Source organism: Cnephaeus nilssonii (assembly GCF_951640355.1).
Source record: "Cnephaeus nilssonii genome assembly, chromosome: 2".
In the NCBI taxonomy this organism is placed as follows: domain Eukaryota; kingdom Metazoa; phylum Chordata; class Mammalia; order Chiroptera; family Vespertilionidae; genus Cnephaeus; species Cnephaeus nilssonii.
Window position 1 is genome coordinate 7,606,411 of NC_137073.1, and position 23,913 is coordinate 7,630,323.

The 23,913-nt window shown below is 45.7% G+C and overlaps 1 protein-coding gene across 5 annotated transcripts in view; it reads right to left on the reverse strand.

The window, feature by feature from the left end:
- Positions 1–23,913, reverse strand: part of ARHGAP17 (Rho GTPase activating protein 17) — a 91,647-nt gene that overhangs the window by 65,253 nt on the left and 2,481 nt on the right. The window lies entirely within an intron of this gene.

The window sequence follows — 23,913 nt, forward strand, 5'->3', positions numbered from 1 at the left end:
AGGGTAGAAAGAGGGCCCAGCAGTAAGTGGTGGGCAGCAGCAGACGGTCTGCCGGGTTCCTGTAGAACAGGCCATCAACACCCTTTTCTACTCAAGACCGCCTGGAATGTGTCTCATGTGCATGATTCACGGCTGTCTTGCCTTCGTAGGCAGAGGAAGCTGAGTGATAAGAAGCTGATAGATTCCAGATTCTAAGTTTCATCTTTAGCAAAGACTGAGGAGACTCTGCAGTGGGAGCTGGGGTTAGGCTCTGGAGTTAGACAGACCGGGCTTGAGTCCAGTGTTGTCGCTTGGTGAACTATAAAGGTGAGTCTGACTCCTCCACTGTAAAATGGAATGATCCTACTGTAAACCAGAAGTGATGATCATGCCACCACAAAGTGGCTGTTTAGAACCAACAGTTATCTCATTTACCCCATTTATCTTGTTAAATTGGTCCCTGGTACTCAGTGAGGGTTCATGGACATTAGCTATTCTGAGAATGACAACAAATAATCAGCATCAGATAAATCCCAAGCAGCAAGTCTTATCTCAGAATGACCTTTCAGTAGGTATTCAAGCAGTTCTAGCTTCTTCTGCAAGAAGTTATGGTAGAGCCAAGGTCACAAAGACAAGAGGCGTGTCAAACTTAGAGCAGGAGCAAGGCAGGCAGCTCACTTAAAACAAAGGGCTGGTTGTGATAACGCTGCGTGGGCTGGAGGCCACCAAAGACACAGGCACACAATACACAGAAACTCAGAGAACGAATATGTGGTGAGCTGACAAAACCCTGTGTCAAAGGATCAATGTGTCCCGCGGCTGTGTTCGCACTGCCGGTGAGGAGGCTTAAAAATGCCGGTGCTGGGGGTGCTCAGGTGTGCTCAGAGAGGGAGGGCCTACCATTTCAGGATGGACCTGCTACAATATACTTAAATCTCTGTTGGAAGCCGCCCATTGCCTTCACTGGCAGGGAGGTGTGGACAAGGAACCCGGAAGGCTGGTCAACCTTGAAGCTCTGAAAGGTCAGAGCCAACCACCCACTGTCTAGTTGAGACAATGGTAGCTAAAGCAACTACCACCTTTTAGTTTTATGTAAATTCTTGCTGATTGGCTATTATTGGAATTGCTGGCCTAAGGGCTATGGGTGTATCACAAAACCTGAATAAAAGGGATAGCAAGGCCAGAGCGGGGTGGAGTCCTTCCCCTTGAGTTGGGCTCCCGCCTGGCCCCCAATATTTCCAAATTATTATTTTCTAGTCTCTTTCATTTCTGTGCGGCCTCCTCCAGAGCCCGAACCCTGAACCTGAACCCTGAACCACGCAGGACGTGGGGGAGACACTCACAACTGGTGCCCAACCTGGGGTACTCGCAACTGGCAGCCCAACGTGGGGCACTCGCAGATCTCCACTCACTCAGCCAGTACTCGGGGAGCTCTCACTGAATGTCAAGAACTGGGGAAGAAGAAAAGGAGAGAAATGAGCCACAGTCCCAGCCTTGGGGAGCTGATGGGAAATGCAGGGATGTAAACAACCAACTTCTTCAGAGTGCCGGGAGCAGAGACAAGAGCCATGCACTGTGTGGCCAGGAACAGCTTCACAGGGAAGCAGTCCGAGTAGATCTCAGAGAAGACAGACACACCCAAAGAACACAAGGCAGGGGATTTGGAGGGGGTCCTACACTGGGGAACAGAACAGGGGGTGTGGGACCGACTGAAAGAAAGGCATTGCCTGCTAAGGACTAGGAGGCAATGGCGGGGGGGGGGGGGGGGGGGGGCATTGACGGTTTCTCCACAATGGAGTAGCAAATCTGAAACTCAGACCTGAACTTCAGAATGGCAGTTCTGGAAGCAGTCAGAATGGAGGCAGCGAGAATACGCAGGGGCAGAAGAGTAGGGGGTGCTCTGCAGCTATCCATGGGACAGTAAGAACAGACTCACAACCTGGTCCTGGCCAATAAGGACTTACCACTATTTTAACAGAAATAGTGTGGCAGAAGCACTGGCTATAAACTATCAACTTAAAAAACATTTTTGAAAGTTCAAAAAATTCATAAAATAAGGAGCTCTCTCTGGTCAAAAGATAAATCATAAAAAGAAATTTAAGTAGTACTTTGCATTTGTACATACTTCTTTTATGAAAGTACTTTCACATATTTTATTTTGTACTCTTATGGGGCAACTGTTATTACCCCTATTTCATGGGAGTGGAAATTGAGGCAGGCATCCATTAAATAAAATACATACAGCCCTGGTTGCTGTTGCTCATTGGTTAGAGCATCAGTTCGAGTACTGAAGGCTCACGGGTTTGATTCCCAGTCAAGGGTACATACCTGGGTTGCGGGTTCGCTCCCTACCCCTAGTCAGGGTATGTGCAAGAGACAACCAGTCGATATGTCTCTCTCACATTGAGGTTTCGCTCTTTCTCCCTCTCTCCCTTCTACTCTCTCTGAAAAGCAATGGAAAAAATATCCTCTAGTGAAGATTTAACAAACACAGACACACACAGACACACACACACAGTCTTTGGGACCTCAGAATGAGAACAATTTCAAGATCAATGACCAAGCCTGAGTCTTTCTTAATTAATTTTCATGCTAGATGCTGGTCCTAGCTCAACTACAAACTAATCTTATGATCTAAAAATAAATATAGCTGGGCCTTTCAGCACCTCACTTTTATATTTGAATCAACAATCTCACACAACTTTTAAAAGACCACAATAAGACAGCAAACAAAAGAATATTTTAAAACCTTCCAAACTGTGTTTTGCAAATTAGGATTGTATCTCTGTAAACAACGATAAACATTACCTATTCTGTTTTTTAAATATACTAGAGGCCCGGTGCACGAAATTCATGCACGGGGGGGGGGGGGGGGGGGAGAGGTGTCCATCAGCCCAGCCTGCACCCTCTCCAACCTGGGATCCCTCTCCCAATCAGGACTGCTGGCTCCCAACCGCTTGCCTGCCTGCCTGCCTGATTGCCCCTAACGGTTAGGGCCTAATTGCTTCTGCCTGCCAGCCTGATCACCCCCTAACCAATCCCCTGCCAGCCTGATCGACGCCTAACTGCTCCCCTGCCAGCCCAATTGCCCCTAACTGCCCTCCCCTGCTGGCCTGGTTGTCCCTAACTGTCCTCCCCTGCAGGCCTGGTCCCTCCCAACTGCCCTCACCTGCTGGCCTGATTGCCCACAACTGCCCTCCCCTGCTGGCCATCTTGTGGCAGCCATCTTGTGTCCACATGGGGGGGGCATTTTGTGTGTTGGAGTGATGGTCAATTTGCATATTATCTCTTTATTATATAGGGTTTTTATTTATTTCAGAGAGGCAGGGAGAAGAAGAGATAGAAACACCAATAATGAGAATCATCAATGGGTTGCCTCCTGCATGCCCCCTACTGGGGATCAAGTCCGCAACCCGGGGAATGTGTTCTTGACCAGGAATCAAACCTTGACCTCCTGGTTCATAGGTTGACACTCAACCACTGAGGAGCATTACCTATTCTTAAAAAGCATGTAATGCTGAGGAATTGGGTAAGTGTGGACCCTTGGTTTCTACAAGGAATACACATCACAGACGTAGCCCAGAAAGTTCTATGATTAGGGTGATACACCAAATTAAGGGAAAACTGGGGTGAGGCTGCTTTAAGGGATGCTGGGTGGACTCTGGGCGGAGAACACCATAAATCTTCACTTGCCCTTTTTTAAAGGTCAAAGAAAAGAGTGTTCCAACACCACAGCTTGGTGGCTGAGGACGCTGCAGATGACTCAAAATAGAAAATTAACCTTTTTTAAACGAGGCTTTGACTCAAAAGTACATCGAGAGGAATGAAGTAACAGTGCAGCCGCGCAGCCCATCACCGGGCTCAACCTCAGGCTGCTCTCCGGCGTGCTTCACCGCTAACCTTTCACTCGGTTAGTCAGTCATTAAGAAGCATGTGTGGGTTCCCTTCCATGAGCCATCACAAGTAAGAGACGTGGCCCTGTGCAGACAGAGCTCGAGGGCTGTCGAGGAAAATAAGGGCTCACACTCGCTGCGGTGAGAGCTCGGACAGGATCGCCAGGGCCCTCTGGGAGGAGTGGGGTGGCGTCACCAGCATCCCAGCTAACATTTACCAAGCTCATACTATGTGCTTGACACTGTTCTAGGTGTTTTGCAAGGATAAATTCCTTTAAAGTTCACAATAACTCCATGGGGGGTGTATTATCGTCTCCACATTACAGATGAGAAAATCGAGGCACAGAGAAGTTTAATGACTTGCCCGAGGTTTCACAGCTAGGCTCTGAATCTGAGCAAGTTTGCTCCAGAGATCCTGTTAACGTCTATGTTCAGGTGCTTTATACATATTAACTCATTTAATCCTGAAGATAATCAGGAGACCAACAGTATTATTACACCCACTTTAGAGATGAGAAACCTAGGCATAAAGAAGTTAATTAACTTGCCAAAGGTTACAGAGATGACAGGAGGGCATCAATGCAGATCCAGGATACCAGAAAGGTTCTCTGAAACTGGTGATGGCTTTTGAGACCTAAGAGATAAGTTGAAGTTAGAAGCGTGCAGGTTGGCTAGCAGAAGGGTGCATTAAGGCAGTGAGGGAGGGCAAAGGTGAGTGAGAGCAGCAGAAGAATGGACACAGGTGATCTGCCAGGGAGAGAACTCTCGCCCCTCACCCCACCCCAGCTCAGGTGCATGGGCCTGCTGAAGTCTGCGAGCAAAGTAAGGGAACTGAGGGCAACCCGCAGCACTCTGCCCCTTACCATGGGCATCAGGCAGTGGTCCTCAACCACAGGGAGTGCAGGGGGCTGAGAAAAACTCTCCTGATGCAGTCACAAGCCCTACTGCAAAGTGTGAGGGTAAGGCACAGAGAACTGAGATAAACACACCTGCCAGAGAGAAAGTTTTAATCTTGCCTCAAAGAAACTAAAGCCTGTGGTGAACTGAAGGTACCAAAAGTAACCATGCAACAACATGCTTGGGCTAGATGGATCGGAGTCCACACACAAGGAGCCTGGCAGAGCAAAGGCACGCTGCTCAGTCTCTGCACACGGCTGGTGTTCAATGCAAACTTACCTCAGGGGGATGGGGCAAAACAACAGAAAACATGAGGCCTTTTCAAGACAGAATGCAGTCAACAGAACTAGATCCAAAGAGAGGCAAGATGCTGAAATTATCTTGCATAGATAACAGCCATGATAAAATATGTTAAAGGAGCCAGTGAAAAATATGGACAAAATGCAGGAGTAGAGGGATTTCAGCAGTTTTGGAAAATGAAACAAATTATCCAGACTAAAATACAAAAAGAAAAAAATTGGAACAAAGTATTCAGGATTTGTGGGACACTATCAAAGGGTCTCAGTGGAACCTCTGTTCTGGAACTTAATTCGTTCCAGAAGTCTGTTCGAAACCAAGCACTTTTTCCCGTTAGAAAAAAATGTAAATTTAATTAATCCATTCCAGATCCCCAAATGATTCCCTGTTTTAACCTTTCTTATATACAGTACCTGTCTAATGTACTGTTTAATCTAAAAACAAGTACTTCAAAAACAAAAAGAATATGAAATGGAAATGAAAATTTAAAAGGAAATAAAAGGTTCAGTAAAAAACGAAAATTTAGTAATAGTAATAAGCGGTAGCAAAAGCAAAAACACATGAAAATATTCACAGCACAATTTCCTGAGATGGTAACAGCAGTAAACGGACTCATGTTCGCGCAGTCTCTCCTTTGGTGTCACCTGAGAGAGGCACGAGATCATACAGGCATCAGCATGGAGAGGTTGTAGGGTTGAGAAGTGAACTGATCAAGATGGGAAATGTTCACAAACCGAGCATGACTGCATATTGTATGTGAATTAGAGAGCCAAAGGGAAGAGAGAGAGAACGTAGACAGGAGAAATATTGAAGACTCGATGGCTGAGAAGTTCCCAAAATTAATGAACAATATCAACTCACTGACTCAAGCTCAGAGAACTCTAAGCAGGATAAACACACACACAAAAACACACCTAAGATCATGGTCAAACTGCTAAAAAACAAACATAAAAAAATATATATTGCCCTAGCCGGCTTGGCTCAGTGGATAGAGCATTAGCCTGAAGACTGAAGGGTCCCAGGTTCGATTCTGGCCAAGGGCGCGTGCCTGGGTTGTGGGCTCAATCCCCAGTGGGTGGTGTGTCAGAGGCAGCCAATCAATGGTTCTCTCTCGTCATTGATGTTTCTGTCTCTCTCTCCTTCTCCCTTCCTCTCTGAAATCAATAAAGAGATATATTTTTTAAAGTTTTAAATATATATATATATATTAAAAGTAGATGGGGGGGTATTTCACATACAAGGGGGCAACAGTAGTAATGATGGCTGGCTTGTCCTCAGAGATACAAGACCAGATGACAATGGAATGGCATCTTTAAAGTGCTGAAAGAAAAAAATAGCCAACCTACAATTTTACATCAAATGAAAATATTCCTCAAATATGAAGGCAAGCCAGGCCGGCGTGGCTCAGTGGTTGAGTGTCGACCTATGAACCAGGAGGTCATGGTTCGATTCCCAGTCAGGGCACATGCCTGGGTTGCAGGCTCGATCCCCAGTAGGGGGCGTGCAGGAAGCAGCCAATCAATGATTCTCTCTCATCACTGATGTCTCTATCTCTCTCCCCCTCTCCCTTCCTCTCTAAAATCAATTTAAAAAAGTATTTTTAAAAACGATGAAGGCAAAAGAAAGACATTTTTGGAGAGACAAAGTTGAAAAGAATTTCACCCCCTAAAGATCTCACTACAATATTGTGGTGGGGAGCAGGAGGAAAATGGAAAAACCCGAGGCATAGGACATCTATGCAGAACAAGTTTGGGGTGGGGAGACCTCTTAGGGAAGAGTGGCGAATAGCTTTACTTCCCACGCCAACTCTGATTAGTCATGACTGTTGCAGCGCTGGTCAGAGAAGGCTTGAGACTCCACCCAAGTCCCTGGGAAAGAGAGCCAGACAGACGGACAATGGCAGAGAGCGGCAGAAAGATGTCCCAGTCATTCTAACTGTAGACATTTTTTGCCCCCACTAAATGTCATTCTTAAATTTCACTGTGCAGGCAGATTTGGCACAATAAAGAGTTTGAGATTTTATCTGCTTTCTAGTCAAGTATTAGGATACTCGGGGAGATAAAGGAAAAGTCTGAGCTGCAAGTCTGCTGTACAATTGACAGCTATTTCTCAACCTTGGCACTACGTATTGACATTTTGGTCACCCGAGTGATGACCACCAAAAATGTCTAAAGATATTGCCAAATCAAGTGGGGGGGAGGGGCGCCTTCAAAATTCCCCTAGTTACTAACCATTTGGTTAATGGAAAGAATCTTATGGTTGCCAAAAAGGCACAAAGGTGGCAGTCTTTCTGGGTGAAGATCAACGTTAACACAGTGATTTTTAACTTTTTTTCATCTCATGGCACATAAACTAATTACTAAAATTCTGTGGCACACCAAAAATATGTTTTGCCAATCTGACCAAAACAATAGGTATAATTTTGATTTATTCACACTGGACAGCTATGTTGTATAGGTTGTTGTCATTTTTTTTTTATTTGACAACCTAAGGGAAAAGAGGTCAGTGCCCCTGACTAAATAGTCTGGTATTGCAGGTTCTAAAAATTTGTGTGGCACACCTGTTGAAGATCGCCGACGTAATGTATTCGTGTTAATGGGATGGGAGATTTAGAGCAAGAGAAAGGCTCGTCCTCTGATTCTGTAATGACCTAGTAAACAACTCTTTTTAAAAATATATATTTTATTGATTTTTACAGAGAGGAAGAGAGAGGGACAGAGAGTCAGAAACATTGATGAGAGAGAAACATCAATCAGCCGCCTCCTGCACACCTCCTACTGGGGATGTGCCTGCAACCAAGGTACATGCCCTTGACTGGAATCGAACCTGGGACCTTTCAGTCCACAGGCCGACGCTCTATCCACTGAACCAAACCAGTTAGGGCGTAAACAACTCTTCTTTGTTTTATTAGTGTTACTAGAGGCCCGGTGCACGAAATTCATGCGGGGGGGGGGGGAGGGTGTCCCTCAGCCTGGCCCACGCCCTCAGGGGATGTCCGACTGCCAGTTTAGGTCCGATCCCCACGTCGGACATCCCTCTCGCAATTTGGGACGCTGCATGCACCAGTGACCATACTTTTCAAGCAAGTGAAAGGCATCTTGCTGTTGTATGGGCAGCTACATTTTTTTGCCCTGATTATAAAAAGTAGTATATAACACAATCCTTCTGAGGCAGTAGTACCATTTCCCCCATCTTATGGGTGGAAAAACGAAAGCAGAGAGAAGTAATTGGCTTTGTCACACAGTTGTAAGTGTCAGAATCAGGGATGACCACAAAATGTGCAAGCCAGAGTCCATGCATGTCATCGCTGCATCATCCTGTTTTGTCAGTGTTAAGAGTAACCTTGCCAGGTTTTAATTTTTAAATCTAAGACACTGTTCCCAATATATAGGGTAGGGTCCCTAGGCCTGGCCGGCGATCAGGGCCAATCTGTGGGGCGACGGGCGGGCGGGGCGATCGTGTGGCCTCCACTGGCACCCGCCCTGGCTGGCGGCCTGGCACCGCCTGCTGGCCAGCCCCACCCCCCCCCATCACCACCTCTGGTCGCCCGCGTCATAGTGACTGGTTGTTCCGCCAGTCATTCAGCTGTTCGGTCGATTTACATACTAGGGTTATAGGATTTCTGATTATGTAAATTTGGGGGAGTCCTATCTCCTGGAAAATGAAAGAACACAGAAACTCGCTTTACTCCCTTCCCAGTGCCCCCTGAAACATTTTATTAACCAGTGACAGTATTACATATTTTTTAATTTCCAAGAACTCTGTATCTTTCCTTGGTAGCCTGCTTTTTAATTTTGATGCAAGAGCCTTTCTGAAGATTTTCCTTACATCCTGCTGTCCTGCCTTCAACAATAAATTAACAAGGAAAATGGCACTTGCTTTACTCATTCACAGAGCTACTCCTCAATAAGACTTTTTCTGAACAACCTTCTGCACCACATTTCTTAATTTCCAAGAATTTTTAAGCATACCTTTTCTAGCATTTAAATGGATTGTAATGGGGGAGAAGAAATAAGCACAGGCATCAGACCACCTTCTTAAACTAGACTGCCTCCCATAATGTCCCCAGCTCCTCCCTCATCAGAGAACTGTCCTGCCGTGAACAATCTCAGGGACTGATGGCAGACCACAGTGCAATCCTGTGCTGTAACAGGTTGTTATGCTAGTTGTGCTCCTAAGAATTTATCAAAAATTTCAAACTATGAGATCCATCAATACAGTGGCAGGAGGAGAGTGGTCGGAATGGAGCATTTTAAACAGGCATAGGAATTTCTACTGCATTACTGGGCAACCTAGTACTTCATCCTCTGGATGTGGGTCAAACAGGATGCTGGTCTCTTCTTATCATCACAAATTCTCTTTATTAGCAAGAACATCTCATGCATGCTTATCTCCTTTGCCATCCACAAGCCTGAAAGCAGAACAGGAGAATACCCATAAAACTTTTGAGTTCAGAATTTGTAGGCACATCTGAGGTAGCCCTTGAAAGTGGGTGAACTGGCTAAAAGGGAGAGCCTGGAGCAATGTTGCTAGGGCTCAAAGCCCAGTCCACCTAAAAGCTCTTTAACTATGAGCAGTTACTTAACATCTCTGTGCCTCTATTTTCCCACCTGTAAAAATGGAGATATTAGAAGTTTCTAATTTATAGAGTCGGAAAGACTAAAAGAGAGAATATATGCAATGTGCTAATTGCTAGAAAGCTCAGAACATGGTTTCTGTTGTTGCGACATGGTAGGTAGGAGTACAGACTCTGGAGACAGACTTACTAGCTCTGTGACCTCAGATGTGCCTCTGTTTTCTCACCGGGAAAAAGGGGGCAGGACCGATTTTGCTGGCACCTGGAAGAGTGCCGGCACACAGTAAGCACCCAAATAAATGCAAGCTGTCATTACGACAATTGTTTTGGGGGCAGGGTCTTTCTGGCAACAGTGAGGAAGATGTGTGGAGGTCAGGGACGCTGAGGAGGAGAGCATTAAGAGACCCCTAAGCATGAGACCCAAGTAGGAACGGAGGAGGGCCCACCCACCAAGTGAGAAAGCAGTGAGTAAGTGGAGGGGGGACAGAGAGCTATCACTAAGGTACAATGAACAGGAGCACGTGACATGGTATGGGTGGGAGTGAGATCAAAGAGCCCGGAAGGGTCACCAAGTTTCCAACTTGAGTAACTGACTAGACAACAGGCTCTTCACCTGGAGAGAAAATCAGGAGGATGTGAGGATGAGCCCAAGAGGTCAGCTCCAGAAATGCAGAGCTGAAAGGGCCTGCTGACCACTCACTCAGGCAGAGATGCCCTGGTGGGTGTGGCTGTGTGCCTCTGCAGCATCACAAAGGCACTGGACGGGAAATGCGGAGCGTGCTGTGGGCAGCAGCAGCAGCAGACAGGGCACTGGATGGGAAATGCGGAGCATGCTGTGGGCAGCAGCAGCAGCAGACAGGGCACTGGATGGGAAATGCGGAGCATGCTGTGGGCAGCAGCAGCAGCAGACAGGGCACTGGATGGGAAATGCGGAGCATGCTGTGGGCAGCAGCAGCAGCAGACAGGGCACTGGACGGGAAATGCGGAGCATGCTGTGGGCAGCAGCAGCAGACAGGGCATTGGACAGGGAATGCGGAGCATGCTGTGGGCAGCAGCAGCAGCAGACAGGGCACTGGACGGGAAATGAGCAGCGTGCTGTGGGCAGCAGCAGCAGACACGGAGTCGGGGATTCATCAGAAATCAGGTTCTGCAGAGAAGGTGAAGACTAAATACAGAAGTGCTGGGAACAAAGGAGGAGTCCCAGGGAGGGCAGGGAGGGCAGAAGCGGAGCGTGGTGTCGGTGAAGCAACAAGGACCAGCGACTGACAGGGCAGGAAAATGTGAGGAGAATGGCTGTTGGAATCAAGATGCAGGGCATGGATGGAGAGGGAGGAGCAAGGTCACAGGAAGAGAGAAGAAAGCTAAGGAAAAACCTGCGTGTGCTGCGCACTGAAGCAGAAAGAGCCAGTGGAGGAGGAAGGCTGACAATGAAGGAGAGCCGGGGCGCTGGCATGGGGTGACAAATGGGGCAGCATCCAGTTTTCTCGGGAAATGAGGAGAGCGGGTGTGCCTGGATAGGGTGGAGTAAGTCTGAGAAAAGTAAAAGTCTGGCAAAAGCACTTAGGAAAATGGGAGGGGAAACCAGCCAAGGACTGGAAGGCGTAGTAAAAGCACAGCTGAGCTTGGAGGCTGCAAAATTTTGGCGGTGCTAAGCTTCAAAACTGGATGGTCTCTCTGGGCCACACCCTGCACCCCAGGTATAGGAGTGAAGAAGCCAAAACGATACACAAGTCAGGCCGTTGTGAAAACGGGTGAAAGAAGGCCCGCCGGACAGAGTTCTGGAAGTGATGTCCAGCAGAGCCTGCCTGCCTGAGGCCCCAGGGAAGGGGACTGGCTGGACAAAGGGCAGGAGAAACTGTTTGGGAAAGAGGAATCTGAAAGGGTAAGAGATGCTGGACGAGAATTAGGGTTCAGATTTTAAAAGTGTCTTAAGACACAACAGTGAATTTCTCGCTGGAAAAGATGCCATTTCCCCAGCAGTATATCACAGCGTTTCCCACCTCTCCCAAGGCAGTCACATATCACTGAACTTGGCCAATTTGGTAAGTGAATAACAGTCTCAAGCTTTGTGCTTCTTCAATTGCTTGTAATTTTGAAGACTCTCATATATTTACTAGTTACCGTCCTTTCATCTGTGGTCCTTCTGCTCATGATATTTGAGTGGAGTTCTTTAAACGAAGAGAGCTTTCTACTTTAAGAATACTAATCCTCTGTTGTGGTCATTCTCAACTGTTTCCAGTTAATCATTCATTATAATTTTAATGATCAATTTAATTATTAGGTGGCTAAAACTATAGGCTGTCTTTTTAAAAATATATTTTTATTGATTTCAGAGGGAAAGAGAGATGGAAAGAGAAATAGAAACATCAATGATGAGAGAGAATCATTGACCGGCTGCCTCCTGCATACCCCACAATGGGGATCAAGCCCACAACCCAGGCATGTGCCCTGACTGGGAATCAAACTTGTGACCTCCTGGTTCATAGGTTGATGCTCAACCACTGAGCCACACCGGCCGAGCTATAGGTTATCTTTTATTGCTCATTCTCTGCACTTTTATACCAGAGCATGAAATACTTTCCATATTTTCCTGTATTTATTTTACGGTTGTTGGTTGTTGTTTTTTTGTTTTCAGGAAACTCTTCATCTGTTTGCAATTTCTTTTGGCCTGTAGTGGTGAGGGGATATCTAACCTGACAATTTTCCCTCCTTATCACACACCAGCTTCTCCCACACACCAGGCTTGTTCCGTGCGGTACCAGGAGCTGACTTGCCAGTGTGGAAGCACAGCAGGGAGATTCAGCCAAGTTCAGAGAGTGAGCTAGCCAATAGCACAGAGAGCTCAACTCCTCAGACCCAAGCCAGCATACCCTTTACTGCACTCCACTGCCCTAAAGCAGTTTCAGGTTTTTTAAGCCCACATCTGAAAGTTTTAAAAACACAACTGAACTAACTAATCACCCCCAAGCTGATTGTTAAGGGAAAGTAATTTGATGTGATCACAAAATCTCATCGAAAGCAGCAGATTTCTGCTTTTGGAGGAAGGCTCTCATACAGACGGCGAGTGTGTTTTGGAGACAAGCAGAACACACACAAGCAGATGTGTGAGTGCACATATAGAGAGCAGTGCACAGCCTGGGAGCCATAGCTAAGCTTCTGTCCACTAACCAGTAGGCTTCTGAGTGGAACCAGACTGGGTTTCCTTTCATCCTGTGCTTGTGCACAGGCCTGGGGATGTCTGTGAAATCCATGAGATTATGTGCAAACGTGGGTGTGGATGACTTTTCTAGGGAGAGGGCTGTTAGAACCTCCCTCTAAAGCCACAGCAGCAAGGTTTCCATCCCTGAGGACTGCTCTAAGACTCATGGACTGTATGTAATTAAGTCCACTTCCTGGGACTGCAACCACTTCAGAGCTTGTGTTAGCATACTAGTACTGCCGTTCCTCTCACTTCTCAACGTTCTCTTCCAGTTCCTTCCTCATTCAAGGGCAATGCCATTGTTTTCTCCATACCCGTACAGTTGGACTACTACAAATTCAGCACTCTGCCTTTAAGATCACCTGCCAATTTTATGACTAAGACACAATAAAGGCTCAAATATCAGACATACCAAAAGGTGTGTAGTTCAAAAAAAGTGAGGAAAATATTTGTAGATTTCCACCGGGGAACAATTCAGATTAGGACATTTGCATTTTAGCAGGACAAGCCTTCCTCACCGTGTTTCTGGAATGTCCAATGGGGGTGCAGTTGTATGGCCTTTATACAACGATGCTATAAACAATTCAACAGCCACACCTCATGTCGTGGAGTCTAAGCAAGTAAATAGGGTTGAAAAAGAAATCTCTGAAGAACAGAAAGAAGAAAATGAAGCATAACAAAGGTAATACATACACAGAAAAGCCAAAGAAGTAACAAAATTACCAACTGTAGCTAACAAGGTAAAGATATAAAGTAAACAAATATGTATACAAACATTAATATCGCCCGTGTTTACCAGCTAAACTAATTAGGCCCAATTCTCAACAACAACAAAATACTTTGGACGAACACAAAAGCACATGTAAGGAGACGTGCCGTGCTTTGTTGCAAAAGTATCATCAATTCTCCCCACAGGTTAGTTCACAAATTTACCAGACCATAATTCCTGGGTTTTAGTTATTTTTATATCCTCTGTCCTGATCCATAGCGGCACCCAATAAATATTTGAATAAATGAGCTCCAAACCAAATTTCTATATGAATTTTTCAGGAACTAGAAAAGAAGTGGTACCAAAATTCATTTTTATACAAAATAAGAGAGAATAACTGAAAAAGAAAAGTTGAAGGAGACCAGTTCTACCACATTTAAAACACGTTACAGATCAACAGTGCGGTATTGGTGCACAAACGCACACACACCCGAAGTCATACATCCGCGGAAGAAAAAGCCTGACAAAAAAAGTAGACACAAGAAATTACATGTTTAAAAAAGAGAAGCATTGCCCGGCTGCTGTGGCTCAGGCATTCAGCATCAACCCAGAAACCAAAAGGTCATTGTGTGGATTCCTGGTCAGGGCATATGCTGGGGTTGCGAGCTTGATCCCCAGTAGGGGTCATGTAGGAGGCAGCTGATCGATATTCCTTTCTCATAGATGTTTCTATCTCTCTATCCCTCTTCTTCCCTCTCTCTCTGTAAAAATTAATAAAAACATATTTTTTAAAAATAAAAAAGATAAAGAGAAGCATTACAAAATAATGGAAGAGTGAAGAACTATTGTTACCTATTTCTAACACCAACCATAACCAGAATCTCCTCAGCTCTTTCCTCTCTTCCTCTCCCCAACACTATGGTGTTGGATTCTTCTCACCCTAACCTGCAATGCCACTGTCTTAGCTCGGGCTGTCAGCACCTCTCCGGCCACCCCTGCAACAGCTTCCTAACGAGGCTCCTGTCGCCTTCTCTTCTTTCCCTTCCTCCACAATCCAAACTCCACCTGCCACCAGAGTTGTCTTCCTAAAGCTGCCACCAGAGTTGTCTTCCTAAAGCACCAACTTAATTCTCAACCTTCTGTATATAAGAATCCCCACGCCCTAGCCAGTTTGGCTCAGTGGATAGAGCGTCGGCCTGCGGACTGAAAGGTCTCAGGTTCGATTCTGGCCAAGGGCACATGCCTGGGTTGTGGGCTCGATCCCCAGTGGGGGGCGTGCAGGAGGCAGCCGATCAATGATTCTCTCTCATCATTGATGTTTCTATCTCTCTCCCTCTCTCTTCCTCTCTGAAATCAATAAATACATTTTTTTTAAAAAAAAGAACCCCCCCAAATTCTATTGCAGTGGTCTTCAAACCATTGATCCCCCTTCAAACCATGAACTGGAACCTAAGCTTTTTTAATAATGGTCTTCCACAGATGACAGCAAAAGCCAATCAATACTGCCTGTTTCCAAAAGTTGTTCAGTCATGGGTGGTCATATATTGAGTCCTGCCATCTTGGGGTTGTATGGGGAATATTAATAATCCTAGCACGTCCAAAGAATGCAAAAGCAGTGAGAATCGTGAAAGGCTAAAGAGAAGATGAACAAGTATAAGGAAAATTAAAAGCCACACTGTGAGAAATGCTGACTCAGTAAATTTTCCATGTACAACAAAACTGTGTTTTCAGAAAAGGTGGCCATCAGTTTATTCTGAGCAAAGAAAACTGAGTATTGGTGGCTTTAAAACTTTTTAAAAATAGTTTTATTGATTTTAGAAAGAGAAGAAGGGAAAGGAGGAGAGAGAGAAACATCAATGTGACATCAATTGCCCACAAACCCAGGCTTGTGGCCCAACTGGGAATCAGTCAGGCAACCTTTTGGTGCAGAGGATGGAGCCCAACCAACTGAGCCACACAGGTGAGGGCAAAACTTTTGTGGTTGTTGTTAATCCTCACATGAGGATATTTTTCCATTGATTTTAAGAGAGAGTGGAAAGGAGGGTGAGAGACAGAGAGAAAGAAACATCGATGTGAGAGAGACACATCAATTGGTTGCCTCCTGCATGCGTCCCGACCAGGGCCAGGGATTGAGCCTGCCCTTGACCGGACTCGAACTCAGGACCCTTCAGTCCACGGTCCGATGATCTATCCACTAAGCCAAACCAGCTAGGGCAGGGCAAAACTTTTTAAACCTTTGAAGAACTTACTCCTTCTATTGGATGGAAATGCACCCAGAAAATTGTGTATTTAAATACCACAGTTTCTGACTTGAGGACACAAGGATCTATACACTCACTACCTAATGAATTTGAAAATAAGTGTTGGATATTTTTCTGCTGTTACGAGTCACATACGATTGTCTTTTTCCAATTTTTTGAACAAAAATATTAAGTTAAAAGATGAAATTTTTAGTGTGTTAGGTTTCCCTTAACTATTTTCCTTCCCTCTTGAATTCTCCATCACCCATACGTCCACTTGCCTGTTACCAAGATTGCTCCAGTGGCACATGACAGGAAGCCGTCCCTGCACCCCAAGCACATCTCAGAGATCCCAGTCCTGGGCCCATGCTCCCTGATGTGAGCACTCACCTTGTCTAGGGAAGCGGAAATACTGTGGTGTCTTTCCCCAAGGTACAGCTGGGCATGGGTTCAAGTGGCCACTCTAGTCCATGCCTCTGAAAGGATCCAATGACCAGGTGAAATCCAACCTGGTAGATTTATAGATATTCACACTTGACAGGTGGCAGGTAGCTGGTAGTGGCTTAGAAAAAATTGTGTGCTGTACTAAATATGTATTTACTCAATATGTATCTGTATTCATTTGAGCACCTGCTAGGTCTACCATTTATGATTTAAACTCTCTAGGAGGAATAAATTTGACTAACTCATGTGGAAGAACATTGAGAAACTAGAGAAGAAATGCTAATAAAACATTAAAGGAGAGATCAAGTTGACTACTAGACCCAAAGGTAACTCTGATAAGAAGACACCTAAGAAGAACTGTGGGAAAGGGGAGGAAGGGAGAAACATCTTAGGACTGATTAATCAAAAATAAGTGGCCAATGCAAATAATCAATAAGCTGTAATTAAGTAAAATATCCAGACACAGGAAACAAGTCTTACAACCTAGAGGACTTAGATGAACTGAACAGTGTTTTCATATCACTTGCTGCAAGTAGGCTGTACCTAATCAAGAGGAGTTTCTTTTATAAATCACAGGGTCAGACTGTCAACAGAATCTGCTCTACCTGTGGAAACTGGTATCAAACCTGCACCGGGTCATAAATGTACTCCCTCAAGATTCCATCACTGCACTCATTAAGTGATGTATCTGAGAACAAAAATATTCAAGACATGGATTTAACATTTCATTATTAATACCTAAGGTTTGTATTAATACCTAAGGTTTGCTAAATAGGTATAACTGGCCCTATTCAAATTATCTGTTTGTATGTCTGCCTCCCATTCAAGTTCCCAGAAATTGGTTATATTTTTAACTCAAGCCCATAAAATTAGACAGGTTCCCAAAAGACACTTGTTGAACTGAGTTGGTAATTGATCAATGAAAGTGACAACTGAACATTATCAATAAACAAATGATACATATCAAAATCTCACATGAGGAAATACAAGTAAAGGGGCACGCTCATTTCAACCTTGCTGAAACAGGACATCATGCCACCATGCATGCCGTGCGTGGCAGTGGGCATCACCCGCCTCACTGTACATGGGATGATAGCAACCTCCCCCTCCCCCACAGCAGAGGCAATTTGACAAAACTCTAATACATAAATATCAACTTCCTACAAATGTAGCAATTCTAAACTCCAGAGATTTCACAAGAAGAAGAAAATCATTTAGAGCAGCAATCATCAATGGGTATGCCGCAAGCATTTTTACTAGTCAATACCTATCTAGTCGGCAATACAGTACCTATTTAGTCATGGGCACTGAACTCTTTTCCCTTAGGTTGTCAAATAAAAAAATGACAACAGCCAACACAACAACAGCCATCCAGTATGAATGAATCAAAATTATACCTACCTTTTGTGAGACTGGCAAAATATAGACTACCAGAGGCCTGGCACACGAAAATTCGTGCACTGGGGGGGGGGGGGGGGGGGGGGGGGGTCCCTCAGCCCAGCCTGAGCCCATTCACAGTCCAGGAGTCCTCAGGGAATGTCCCATCACCCTGCCGCTGCAGCTGCCCAGCCTCCCTCTGCAAGAGGCGAGGACAGGGGATCAGGGGATGATACGGCCCCCATCACCCCACCGCTGCCGCCTGGCCTCCCTCTGCAAAAGGTGACAGGAAAGGCCGATCAGGGGATGATGCCAAGGTCCCCCCCTACTCCCCCGCATCACCGTTCCCTCCCTCTGTCCGCTGTCATGCGCCTTGGCTGGCCTGGCACTGCCTGCTCGCCAGCCCTGCCCCCCCCCCAACTGGTTGTTCCGAAGTGCGGTCGATTTGCATATTATGCTTTTATTATATACGATTCTTTGGTGTGCTGCAGAATTTTAATAATTAGTTTAAGTGCCATGAGATTTAAAAAAGGTTGACAATTGCTGATTTAGAGGGGAATGGCTATACTCATTAAAATGGTGACTGGCCATGTCAAAATGGGAGGTCTACTAGATGTCCCTCAAAAAGGGAGACAAACCAGTTCAAGCCACAACGCCACTTAGGAAGACAAGTGTGAGTCCAGGTGGGGAAAAAGAAAGAAAATTCAAACTAAAGTAACAGGAAAACTGGCTACCAAGAGGCAGAGACTGCATCACTCAGGAGGCAGGCTTGCCAGATCCTGGTGAAAACCTGGGGACTGGGCAGAGGTGGTGGCATTCGACACAACAGGGTCAGTGCCAGCAAACTCTTTCTGGAAAGGGCCAGACAGTAATGCATGACTCTGCGAGCCATACAGTCATTGTTACAAATACTCAACTCCGCCACTGCAGTGCATGGCTGTGTGCCCATAACCTTGTCCACAAAACAGGCAGTGGGCGGGATTGGGCCTGAAGGCCATAGACTAGGAAAGAAGGGCCAACTCAAGGATGTAGTTCATGAGCTGAACTTCAGCAGGACATACAAAGTGGACACGTTCAAGATAAAGATCTAGCAATGAAGAGATGCCAGGGCTAGAGGCATAAAGGTGAGAGTCATCCGCTAGGGGTGGCATTGGGGGTTGAGACCACCCTGGGGAATGATCTGAGAAGGGAGGAGACACAGGACACTCCCGGCCTGAATCCAGAGCAGACACACAATGTCACCTGGAATCACTATGGCCCCGAAAGGGTAGGAAAGTTATAATTCAGCGGTCGCCAACCGGTGGTCCACAGACCACTCACTAGTGGTCCATGAAGTTCGAAAGGCTGGCGACCGCTGCTATAATCTAACCTCCCTAACTCAAACTTCTCATTTTTTAAATTTAAAAAAAAAAGTATTTTCAACAATACTTTATTGTTGAAAGTATTACATATGTCTCTTTTTTTCTCCCATTGACCCCTTCTAGCCCAACCTGCCCCACCCTCACCACCCCACCACCCCTGAGGCCTCCGCTGCCCTACTGTCTGTGTCCATGGGTTATTCATATATGCATACAAGTTATTTGCCTGATCTCTTCCCACCCACCTCCCACCTCCGCCTTTGTGCTGAGATTAGACAAACTTTTAAAAAAGAGGTTCCTATTTTAACTGGGAGCTTTCATTCCCTTTTCCAAGATAAATAATTTAAAGTTTCAAATTCATAGGTTGAAAAAAGAAAACTTCCCACTTGTTTGACAAAACTAAAAAAAAAAAAATACTAATAAGCTAGAAAATAAAGCAATTCTGAAGTATCTATTAACTCTTCTATGGTCTATTTTTTAAAATATATTTTATTGATTTCAGAGAGTATGAGAGAGGGAGAGAGAGAGTAGAAACATCAATGATGAGAGAGAATCCTGCACACCCCCTTCTGGGGATCAAGCCCCCAACCTGGGCATGTGCCCTGATGGGGAATCAAACTGTGACCTCCTGGTTCAAAGGTCGACACTCAACCACTGAGCCACACTGGCCGGGCTCTGGTCTATTTTTATTATGAAATATTTTACACTAAAAAATATGTATCAGTCCTAGCCGGTTTGGCACAGTGGATAGTGTCGGCCCTTGGACTGCAGGGTCCCAGGTTGGATTCCAGTCAAGGCACGTATCTTGGTTGTAGGTTCCCAGGCCCTGGTCAGGGTGTGTGCAGGAGGCAACCAACTGATGTGTCTCTCTCACATCGATGTTTCTCTCTCTCTCCCTCTCCCTTCCACTCTCTAAAAATCAATGGAAAAATATCCTTGGGTGAGGATTAACAAAATAAAAATAGCTGAGGAAATCCTTGGGAGCAAAATGAAACAGCGGTGTAGGTGACGAATGAAGAATGTTACTGAAGTCAGGAGATGGCTTGTGGTGTTAGACACCGGAAGGGCTGTCACAGAAGAGAGGAGACTGGTTGACCCTGGCCCCAGAGGAGTGCTCTGGGATGCGCAGGGAGAAATGCATTTGACTCAGCATCTGAGAATTCCTGCTGCCCCTATGGAACAGGCTACCTCAGGAGGAACTGCATCTTCTCCTAGAGAAGGTCATCTGATTTCTGGGATCAGGGAGGGGATGGCAAGGAATGTAATTGGGTTAAAACAAGCCAGGCAAGGACTGGGGCGAGCTGGATGGCTGGTACCCCAGCCAGAAGGGCCAGCTGCTGGTCAGCTATTGGAGAATGCCAGATATTTCTAGATCTTCCAGGACTTTAGAAGCCAAAAATCCAGGTTTTTGTGTGAAAACTCTCAATTTTTAAATATAGGGCAATGACTATAAAAAATACACACATGCATACTGAATAGGTCAAAAAGAACACAGGTATGCCCAGCAAGCAAGCAGTGTGAACCTTTGGTTGAAAATTCGCATATCTGGAACCTGGAAGGACTAGACCAGGGCTTCTCAATCTCAGCACTCTTGGCATTTGGGACCAGGTCATTGTGTGTGTGGAGGGCAGTCCTATGCATTGTAAGATGTTCAGCAGCATCCCTGGCCTCCACCGACTAGACGACAGTAGCAACCCCATGCCCCCACCCCCCCCACCCCAAAAAAGTCATCACAATCAAAACTGTTCCAGACCTTGCCTTGGCGAGGGGTGGGGGGAACCATACCTGATAAGAGCCACTGTAAAAACATCAACTCCTGGCCTCCAGGATTTTATAAAAGTGTCACTCATAACTCAAACAAGTGGTTTCTCATGTAAGAGCTGCCCATGTGAAGTATGGATTTTAGCTGCCTCGGAATCAGAGACCTGGGTTTGAACCCCCCCCCTCCCCCCCGCCCCCAGCTCTGTCATTCTCTAGCCAGAAATAAATAACATCACGCCTTAGGAGTTGCTTTAAGAATACAGGAATGCCCTAGTCAGTTTAGCTCAGTGGATAGAGCGTCATCCCACGGAATGAAGGGTCACGGGTTTGATTCCGGGTAAGAGCACATACCTTGGTTTCAGGCTCAATCCCCGGCCCCAGTTGGGATACGTGCAGAAGGCAACCAATCATGTGTCTCTCTCACATTGAGGTTTCTCTCTCTGTGTCTCTCCCCTTCCCTTCCACTCTCTCTAAAAATCAATGGAAAAATATCCTTGGATAAGGATTAACAACAACAGAGAGATGCCCAGCCAGTGTGGCTCAGTGGTTGAATGTTGACGCATGAACCAGAAGGTCACAGTTTGATTCCAGGTCAGGGCACATGACCAGGTTACAGGCTCGCTCCCCAGTAGGGGGTGTGCAGGAGGGAGCCAATAGATTATTATCTCTCATCACTGATGTTTCTATCTCTCTCTCCCTCTCCCTTTCTCTCTCTGAAATCAACAAAAACATGTGTTTGTTTTTTTTTTAAATTGATGCTCTCCGTCCAGGGAGCAAACCCATGCCATTCTCTTCTCCTTCTTCCCCCACAGGCATATATCCCCTAACTTCTAAGGGACCCCATGAGACCTGCAACCAGGGGAGCAATGGGCAGCAGAGCTCGTACTGGGCTAATCCCTGAACCTGGCTCCAAGACCCCTTTTGACTTCCCAGTGAGCCAAAGCAGCCCAGCCTAGGCTCTCCTGTTGCTTCTATGCCCTTCCTTGTTTCACTGTCCTAAATATATTTTTGCTGTGGTCAACAATTCTTGCTTTCTTTTCTAAATAAAGCTAAAAATTAAAAAATTAAAAGAATACAAGGAGATAATTTATTCAAAGCACCTAGCTCAGCAGTTTAATAAGCACCAAAGACATTTAGTGATTATTAATCCTTCCCTGGGGAAGAGGCAGCCCAGTGTCTGTGGCTGGAAGCACATGGAACCCAGTCAGAAGCTCTGGACGCCCCCCCCCACACACACACACATGTTGTGCTTTGGCCACCTAGGAGCTGTGTGGACTTAACAAGGCATTCTTCCTTTATAAAACAGAAATGATCATCTCTGTAGGCGAGGGCCAAGCCAGGTGGTTTGCACAGCACTTAGTAAAATGGTGATGATTATTCTTATCAGATTTAGTAAAAATGGTGATGATTATTCTTATCAGATTTAGTAAAAATGGTGATGATTATTCTTATCAGATCTTTTAAACATTTCTGAAAAGGAAAGAACAGTTCTTTAACAAATTCAAAGAACTCAGAATGTAGTAATAAGTACAGAACACAAAACAATAATAACAGGGATCATTAAGCTCCAGGTCCTTCTAGACAAGCAACTGCCAACTGGTGACCCACAGGCCAAATCTGGCCTGGATACTCTGCTTAGCCCTATACAGTGTCATATTGGTTGTTTAATGTGCATTAAATGCCATCTGATTTTCATTAAAATCCTAATTTCAGGCTTTTCTCAAAACTCCAAAAATTGGCATGCCCCTTTGGTGAGACAAGTACCATTCAGCCTCCCCCCCCCCCCCCCCCCCCCCGCCCCCTTCCCTGCCAGCCCTCACCCAGCCTAAGTCACTTGTTGATTTTACTGGCCTGGCCCCTCTAGGCATTGGAGCTTGTGACTGGCTTATCTGAAGACAACTCATCTGGGAAAGCATTCCGGATCTCCTGAGACACTCCCTTTCAGAGGCTCACCAGATCATAAACCCTCCTAGTCAGTCTGAGTCCTTTTCTCCTTGATACTCCTAGCCCATCACTAGATGTTCCTCAGGTTCCTTATCCTGGTGTACACCTTCTGGGATTCAGGGCATCACCTTCCCCAATTACCGTCTTGTCCACTGGATCACCTACACAAAGCATTTTCAAAAACAAAATACCTATCTTTTTAGCAGGACTACAAAAGATATGACATGACATTGTTTGCGAGACCAGCACACCTCCTCCCCTTCTGCTGGCAACAGCATCGGTGCTCCCCGACTCAGTCCATGTGATTCGAGTGGGGCTGACTCCATTCCCATTACCAGGAAAAGGCACGTGACCAGTCAGAAACATTGGGAGTCAGTCCTGGGACTTTGGCCACAGTGACTGGGAGGAAAGTATTCTCTGTCCCCCTGGGACTTGAACTGAGGAAGATGGAAGACGAGGGTCTCCTTGGGGACACAGCCTGTCAGGGAAGAGCCCCTGGACCCCGCCCAGTCTGTAGCCATATTACTTTTGCACTCTTTGATCACATAGGAGCCAATTAATTTCCATCTTTACTTTAAGGACATTTAAATTGAGTTTTCTTACAACCAAAAGAGACTTATCAATACAAGATGAAATTGAAAAAAGTGCTTGAAAATGGAGGGGGGCTCTGTTCAAATCCCCCCCCCCATTTTTTGTTACCTCCCCTCCATCCAATAAGAGCTGGGTTCTGCTCTGTGCAGTAGCCATCCCTCTAGCCTAAGTCACTATATACCATGAGATAAGCTTTTATACTGTATATACAGTATATACAGTATAATTATTTTTGGCTTCAATTATTTCACAAATCTATCGAGCTCCTTCAGGGCAGAAACTGTAGTTTTCACTTTTGATTCTTTAATATTTTGCACAATGGTACACAGTTTGGGCTTAACAAATGTCTGTTGAATGGATGGATCCACAAAAGGCAGGTGGCCAACAGGAACCATCGTAATTCTCTTCCTGGGGCGGTCCCTGTCATGAGACCACCTCAGAAGCCTGGCCCCTGTGATGCACAAACCACCTCTGAAACAGACTCACCCACCATTGTAAACAAGTTGCATCATGAGAACACACTCCTTCCAGCCATTACTAATCCTCCCACATGTCCATCCCATGGAATCTCACTGTGGGGTTACACACAAGGTCCTAAGTCTGGGAAGAGAATACTTCACTGCAAGACAACACCTAGAACTCTATGAA